This window comes from Centruroides sculpturatus, unplaced genomic scaffold (assembly GCF_000671375.1).
Source record: "Centruroides sculpturatus isolate CEXI.00-Female unplaced genomic scaffold, Cexi_2.0 scaffold1114, whole genome shotgun sequence".
NCBI lineage: Eukaryota > Metazoa > Arthropoda > Arachnida > Scorpiones > Buthidae > Centruroides > Centruroides sculpturatus.
The window spans coordinates 102780-110527 of record NW_019385408.1 but is presented as its reverse complement, the minus strand read 5'-3'; the positions used below and the strand labels follow the sequence as shown (position 1 = coordinate 110527).

At 23.7% G+C, this 7748-nt stretch overlaps 1 protein-coding gene across 1 annotated transcript in view; it reads left to right on the top strand.

Annotated features, from left to right (window-relative positions):
• The first annotated feature begins 5481 nt into the window (after positions 1 to 5481).
• The window catches only part of LOC111638632 (octopamine receptor Oamb-like), a 57585-nt gene continuing 55318 nt past the window's right edge, over positions 5482 to 7748 (top strand). The window contains exon 1 of the mRNA XM_023384381.1: positions 5482 to 5651. The gene's annotated coding sequence lies outside the window, so the exon portion shown is untranslated. The remainder of the gene's footprint in view (positions 5652 to 7748) is intronic.

Below are 7748 nucleotides of genomic sequence, written 5' to 3'. Positions count from 1 at the left end.
ATTATTTATCACAAGTAAATAAATAATTTTTATAAATAAAAACTTTTTCAATTATTTTATTTAATTTAATTAAATAAAAGCTATAATTTTTTATAAAATTTGTAAGCTAAGTAAAGTTAAAAAATCAAACAAACTACTTTAATAAATATTTTCTCATATACNACGGATTAGTTATTACACTTATATGTTTTAACTTATTTCGTATCGATGAAGGTAACTTTAAAAAAATTATGGAAAAATTCTTTTTTAATTTACCCGTTCCAAAAAATAAAATTGCAAAAATAATGTTACGGATTTTTCTTTATACCGATGTCGTTTTGACTCCTTTACTTTTTATAATGCCTGTTTACATCTATCGATGTTATATGACTCTGTTAAGTTGGATTGTATCTTTCTTATTTTTAGTCCATCGTAAAAGCTTAGAAGGGCAAGCTATTATGCCTTATAGCGTTAGAAAAACTCTTAAGAACTGCAGAGATTTTGATAGCTTATGTACTTGTATAACAACTTTAGACGATTGTTTTAATTTTGCTATCTGTACCTGGATGTTTCATGCTAGTGCAAGTATTGGTATATTAACAAATAATATGTTAAGTTGCATCACCGAAGAAAAAATGTCGAAAGAATATGGTTTTTTCACACCAGTGGCTATCAGTAGCGGTTTGATCTTTTTAAATTTATGCGTTGCGGGTATATAATTATATATAAAATTATAATAAAAAACCACCCATGTTTAATGAATTTAGCAATGGAATATATTTTACTTAATAAATTATGTAATTTATACTATAAAAATATATTCTAGTGATAAAAGCAATAATTATTGTTATTAATTAGATTTTATTTTAAAATAATTTACTAAAAATCTGATTAAAAAATTTTTAAAATAACTAAATTTAAATTGCGAAAACATATTCATGATCATCTAATTTTCTAATAATATAATTAATCTAATACAACACACGCAAATACTAAATTTAAACTAACTTATAACTGATTTGAAATTCGTCATGCGATGGTTATGATGTGCAACGTTAGTAACATGGGAATACCCAAAATTGATGAATTCTTGAACGAACATTCGTTTGACTCAGCAATGTTTAACCTCAATTTGCTATAATTGAGTTCGTTCAATGCTGTCAAGCGTACCACTTGATTATTTTGAACGAAATCTATTTTGGCAGTCTTCTCGATAAACTAACAAATCTAAGAATCCAGACAGAAAAATGTCTAAGACTACAGCTTCAGACTTTAAATTATAAGTTAATCAATATCAATAAACATGATTTTTGTGGAATTTATAAATATATAAATTAATAAAAATTAACATAATTGTTTTGCGCCTTATAATTAAAATTCTATTAATTACAGTTTAAAATTTTAAATAATAATTTTATCATTTGTTTTTAAATAATAAAAGTTGTTTTTTTTTTGGATTGTATCTATTGATATAAGTACTCTTTCTATATTCTTACAAGCATTTGTTATCAATTATTTTATTATAAATTTAACTGATAACATTTAATTAACATATCTTGAGAATTACATTTATGGATCGTAAATTATATTTTATTTTCTTATTTTAAAATTAAATTTGACTTTGTTTGTTAGATTACTTAGCTTTACGCTCTTAGTGAAACAATCTAACTCAGCTGAAAAAATAATTGATTTATCGAATTTAGTAAAACAATATAAATTAAAATAATTTTAAACCTGTAAGAATTCGTTATTAGTTAATACTTTATTATAAAATAACTTTATAATATTTTAAAATATTAATTTATAAGCTGTATATAAATTTATTTATTTATTCTATAGATTTATAAAAGATCTGTATATTTATTAATTAAATTTTTATTATTTCTTTCTTATTTTTTTTTGTAAACAGTATATATTTATTTATAGAATTTTTAAAGTTGAATAAAATACAATTCGTCAGCAAAATTTTGCCATTAATCCAAAATAAACTTGAGATCCCGAATAGTAGCTTACCTTTCTTTTTTTTGCTGAAATATCAGATAACTCTTACTTGTTTAAGGTTAGATGATCCAACTAGCAAATCTAAATTACACATGAATGACTCTCTTACTAACCTTATTTCTATCAGTTTTTATGTGATAATCTTTATCAATTTCTCACATGATCGAACGAAACTGTGTGCATTTCCTAAGGGGATGCATATAATAACTTTTATCCATTCGATAATTACCCAAAGCGTAAAGATTACATTTTCTTTGACACTCTCCTTTATATACAGACAGGTTAACTTAAAATTAAAAAATTCGGATTGTTTATGTTAATTATCTTATTACCATAAATAGTAGTTAAATTATTGTTTAAATTAATTTAAAAATTTAATAGAAATTATAATTATTATGAAGTAAATATATTGATTAATATTATACAGAATTCGATTTGTTTCACTGTTTGCAGATAATGTAGTTTCAGTGGTCTACCATTGTAATGGTTAGTCACTATCAACTGGAAAATTACTGGATTGTTATAGTTATTGTTGACACTAATAGCATATTGTATGATAATTATCATTAGTTACAAGACATACAGTAATGTTGAGATGAGGTTCAATTAGGGAACATTTTCTGGATCTATATAATAGCACTAATAAGTTGTAGATAATATTATACTTATTACACAAAGCCGTAATATTATAAATAGTTTTGTACATAAAATCATAGGAAAAAAAACATATTTTATTTCACTTTTTTAACGAAAATTTTCTTAAATTATTCATAGATTATGTACGGCACTGACGAATATCGAATTGATGAATTAATGCATCCAATTGTGGCAATATTACAACATTTAGGAATTCTACCAACAGAAAATAATAGATTAAGATGTAAACTAGTTTACATATATATACACTCCAGAACGTTATTGACAATATCTAACTTCATTCACGTTTTGGAAAGAAGAATGGGTGAGTTATCGATCGTCTTAAACATATTGGAAACAATGACAGCAATGTCTGCAGTACTGTGCTGCCGCCGACTGAAGAAGCAACACTCTAAACTGATTCCTGTTCTTCAAGAGCATACGTATTTGTTGTTAGAAATTCCAAGTCAAATTAAATTTCTTAAAAGGATAAGCAAGTCTTTAGCATATTTCGGTTACGGATTAGTTATTACACTTATATGTTTTAACTTATTTCGTATCGATGAAGGTAACTTTAAAAAAATTATGGAAAAATTCTTTTTTAATTTACCCGTTCCAAAAAATAAAATTGCAAAAATAATGTTACGGATTTTTCTTTATACCGATGTCGTTTTGACTCCTTTACTTTTTATAATGCCTGTTTACATCTATCGATGTTATATGACTCTGTTAAGTTGGATTGTATCTTTCTTATTTTTAGTCCATCGTAAAAGCTTAGAAGGGCAAGCTATTATGCCTTATAGCGTTAGAAAAACTCTTAAGAACTGCAGAGATTTTGATAGCTTATGTACTTGTATAACAACTTTAGACGATTGTTTTAATTTTGCTATCTGTACCTGGATGTTTCATGCTAGTGCAAGTATTGGTATATTAACAAATAATATGTTAAGTTGCATCACCGAAGAAAAAATGTCGAAAGAATATGGTTTTTTCACACCAGTGGCTATCAGTAGCGGTTTGATCTTTTTAAATTTATGCGTTGCGGGTGGAGAAATGAGAAACCATATTAAAGAATGTGCTGATTTTTATCTTAAACAAATGATTCATAAGGACAGCGAGTTTCTTCCAGAATTATTTCATATACCTAAAATAATTGTTAAACGTATCAGGATCTACCCACCTCAGCTAACAGCTTGGAAGTCTATTGTTATTGATAAAAGATTGTTAATGATTATATTGTGTTGTATGGTTTCTAATTATGTTTATTTACTTTATTTAAAATTTGATANAAATCTGTTTGGTACCAAAATATATCTTTTGTTCCATGAAATTTTTTGCCATTTTTCACTGAGATAATTTATTATCGATTTTTTCTTGATACCTAAAAAAAAGAAAAAATATCCTTTTTTTTCTTACTGATAATCTGACGATTATAACTATACAGGGCCAAATTTTTTGTTCTTTTTTTTAATATATATAGAAAGAAGAAAGCGTCCATTTTTCAATTTAATGATAGAGGATGACATACTGTACATTGTATTTTTTTTCTAGTGTTACATTGATAATATCAGTCAAAAATAACATAATGGGAAAACTAGTAATTTTGCCAATCATATTAAATCCACAAAAAAACCTGTTAAATTATTAAAACATTTCTTATAAATATTTTAAAACATGGTATTCATTTTCTAAATTAATCATATAACTATAAGCATAACACATCATAAGATTAATATATTATATTCTTAACATACCTCAAATATAAATGAATAAAAATAATTTTTATATTTAATTAAAATATAAGTCTTATTTTTTTTTAATTAAAAGAATAATAATAAATTAATAACAACAAGCATAATAACAAAACTAAATTAATAATTTAATGCTATTTTAAAACACCAGATGACGCTAGTTGAATAGTTTGTTATAAAATGTGATAAATTGTTTATAATCATAAGATTTTATCAACTTTCTTAACTTAAATTTTAATTTTAAGTTAGAAAAATATAGTAAATATATAAATGAGACTATGCTACGTCATGTAGACAAATTAGAAATGATTTCTTAGAAGGAAAAGATGCTAAAAAAAGATTATTTTTAACGAAAAATAAAATGATTCGTGCGAATTTATATAAATACATACGTACTTTTTTTTATTTGTAGTTTTATACTTGCTTACTACTAAATATAACTCTCAGTACAGCAATTTAAAATAAAATAAAAAAGAAAGAATCGTAACGTGTTACTTAAACGTGAAACGCGTTTATTTAATATTTATAAAGGGAAGTTTAGCAATATTTTATTTATTCGATTGTGGAAAAAATATACAAAAAGTAGACAAGAAAAAAAAAAAGCACGATTAGTTATGGTTATGGTTCATTAAAAGCCACCATCTGTCTCTAATCTTCTAAACACTGATACACCCAAGAAAAGGTATGACTCTAGGAAATTATTAATTTATCGATTAACTTAATGAAAAATATCATTAATTAATGTTACTAAAAATTATTTAGTGTAAAAATGTATAAACAAAAGCACGTTTTTTTAAAAAAAAAATAATATTTCACTCGTATTGTTGAAAATGTACGTAAAAACTGATTATATTTTGTTGTAACTAACTGAAGATATATTTATCTAGTGAGTTTTAGGGATTTAAATCTATAATTCTTTGTAATTGCTGATTCTATTGACACGTGATTTCTATAAGGGGGTTATAGGGAATATTGTAGTGTTGTAAGGATGGAAACTTTGCAGTCGTTTCTCCCATTGATCACGTGGTATGGGAACGCAGGCGCATTGTCGGTGGTGCTTTACACCCACACGTTAAGCCTAGTTCGTCAGAGTGGAGAGAGGGATAGACAGAAAGAGGCAGATAGTTGGAGAGAGAGAAAGACTGCTCTAGAATGCGCTTCTCTTTCTCGAGTGGATTTCTTATTGTTTGACTTAAAAAGTGAATTTATAAGTAAAAAAATACATACAATTATATATATATATATATATTATGTTATTAATAAGCCAATTAATCAGTTTATTAGGTAAGTTTTTTATTAATATATTTTAATTTTTTATACCTAATTAAACACNTACTCCAATTTATATATATATATATATCCTTAACAGAATATCGAATTTTTTTTCTTATTATTTTAAATTGTTTTTATTATTAAGCATGTTCATTATCTGGTTTTGATGCGGTAAATGAGAAGAATTAAAATTAAAAAATAGAAAAAACTATCGCACTATAAAGGGGTGGAGTTGTCCCTGATGACGTTTCATATTCTTAATGGGAAATCTTGTGACGCAATGAAAATAAGGCGCGGTTCGTGTTGGAGTAGCCTATTCTGTTTTCAAGATTAATCCCAAGATACTCTACAATGTGGGAATACATTGAAATCTGCTCTAAATATAACATATTTTCTATGAAAATTTTCTTACAAAAATTGTTTAAAGATTAAATAAAAATATTAATCATTTCAAATTACTTTTTAAAAGATTATAAAATTATTTTTTAAATATACTGTATATTTTTTTAATTTATGAAAAGTAATAAGAAAACATTGTAAAATCTACTTTATTATTATTCTTCTTTATTATTTTATTAATACAAAATTAAGCTTAAATTTTTTAATTTATTAATGCGATTTAATTAATTTTAATATATGAAATTAAAGTTTTTTTAAAGAATATTATTTTCTAATAATATAAATATCCAGATATATTTTATTGATTTTAAAATCTTACATGTGATTTTTTAATGTTGGATGTAAAACGACTTGCATTATAGATTATAAACTAATTTTATATAAAACAAAATATTAAAAAATAATTTTAAATTACTTTGAATAAACCTAAAATTATTCGTATTTTTATTTATCATATAAATGAAAAATTTATTAATTTATGTACGATTCTATTATCAACATTTTTATATCGAATTATTTTTATTTTAATTACACACAAATAATTAATATAAAAATAATTAAACATGAAATAATATTTATTACATATTTAAACGACAGTTTAATAAATAAAATTTATTAGAAACAGATAACATTGTCATAAAAACCATTAAATAAAAATTACTTTAAATCCAAAACACGTCATCAGAAATTTAGTGACGTATTGAATCAAACTGTTACGTCAATATCACTATAGTGTTTCCCACACAAGATCGGTTATATTTTTGAGAAAACAGAAAGACTTTCATTCAGTTTCTCAAAATGACGTTAAAAAATAAAGAAAGTGGACAATAAATTCGAAGTAATAAAAATATTTACTTGGAATAAAATATTACCAAAATATCCAAGAAAAGATGACTTTCGTTCCAATAAAAATTAAAGCTTTCATCGAAATTATATTGTTAGAAATGAAATTAAAGGATTTCTACAAATTTATTAGATCACAAATTTAAGTGTTTTCATGTCTAAAAAAATTATTATGACGCAATTATAAATTATAAATCGTGTTAAAGTAATATAAATCACCATAAAAATGAATTTGCAGTAAATAAAATCATAGAGGAGGAAAAAAAAATTAATTTTTCTGAATGTTGGCATTTACATATTTCGTTCTTTAAAATTATGATAAAAATTTTAGAATTGTAAAAATCTGTTTCGTACCAAAATATATCTTTTGTTCCATGAAATTTTTTGCCATTTTTCACTGAGATAATTTATTATCGATTTTTTCTTGATACCTAAAAAAAAGAAAAAATATCCTTTTTTTTCTTACTGATAATCTGACGATTATAACTATACAGGGCCAAATTTTTTGTTCTTTTTTTTAATATATATAGAAAGAAGAAAGCGTCCATTTTTCAATTTAATGATAGAGGATGACATACTGTACATTGTATTTTTTTTCTAGTGTTACATTGATAATATCAGTCAAAAATAACATAATGGGAAAACTAGTAATTTTGCCAATCATATTAAATCCACAAAAAAACCTGTTAAATTATTAAAACATTTCTTATAAATATTTTAAAACATGGTATTCATTTTCTAAATTAATCATATAACTATAAGCATAACACATCATAAGATTAATATATTATATTCTTAACATACCTCAAATATAAATGAATAAAAATAATTTTTATATTTAATTAAAATATAAGTCTTATTTTTTTT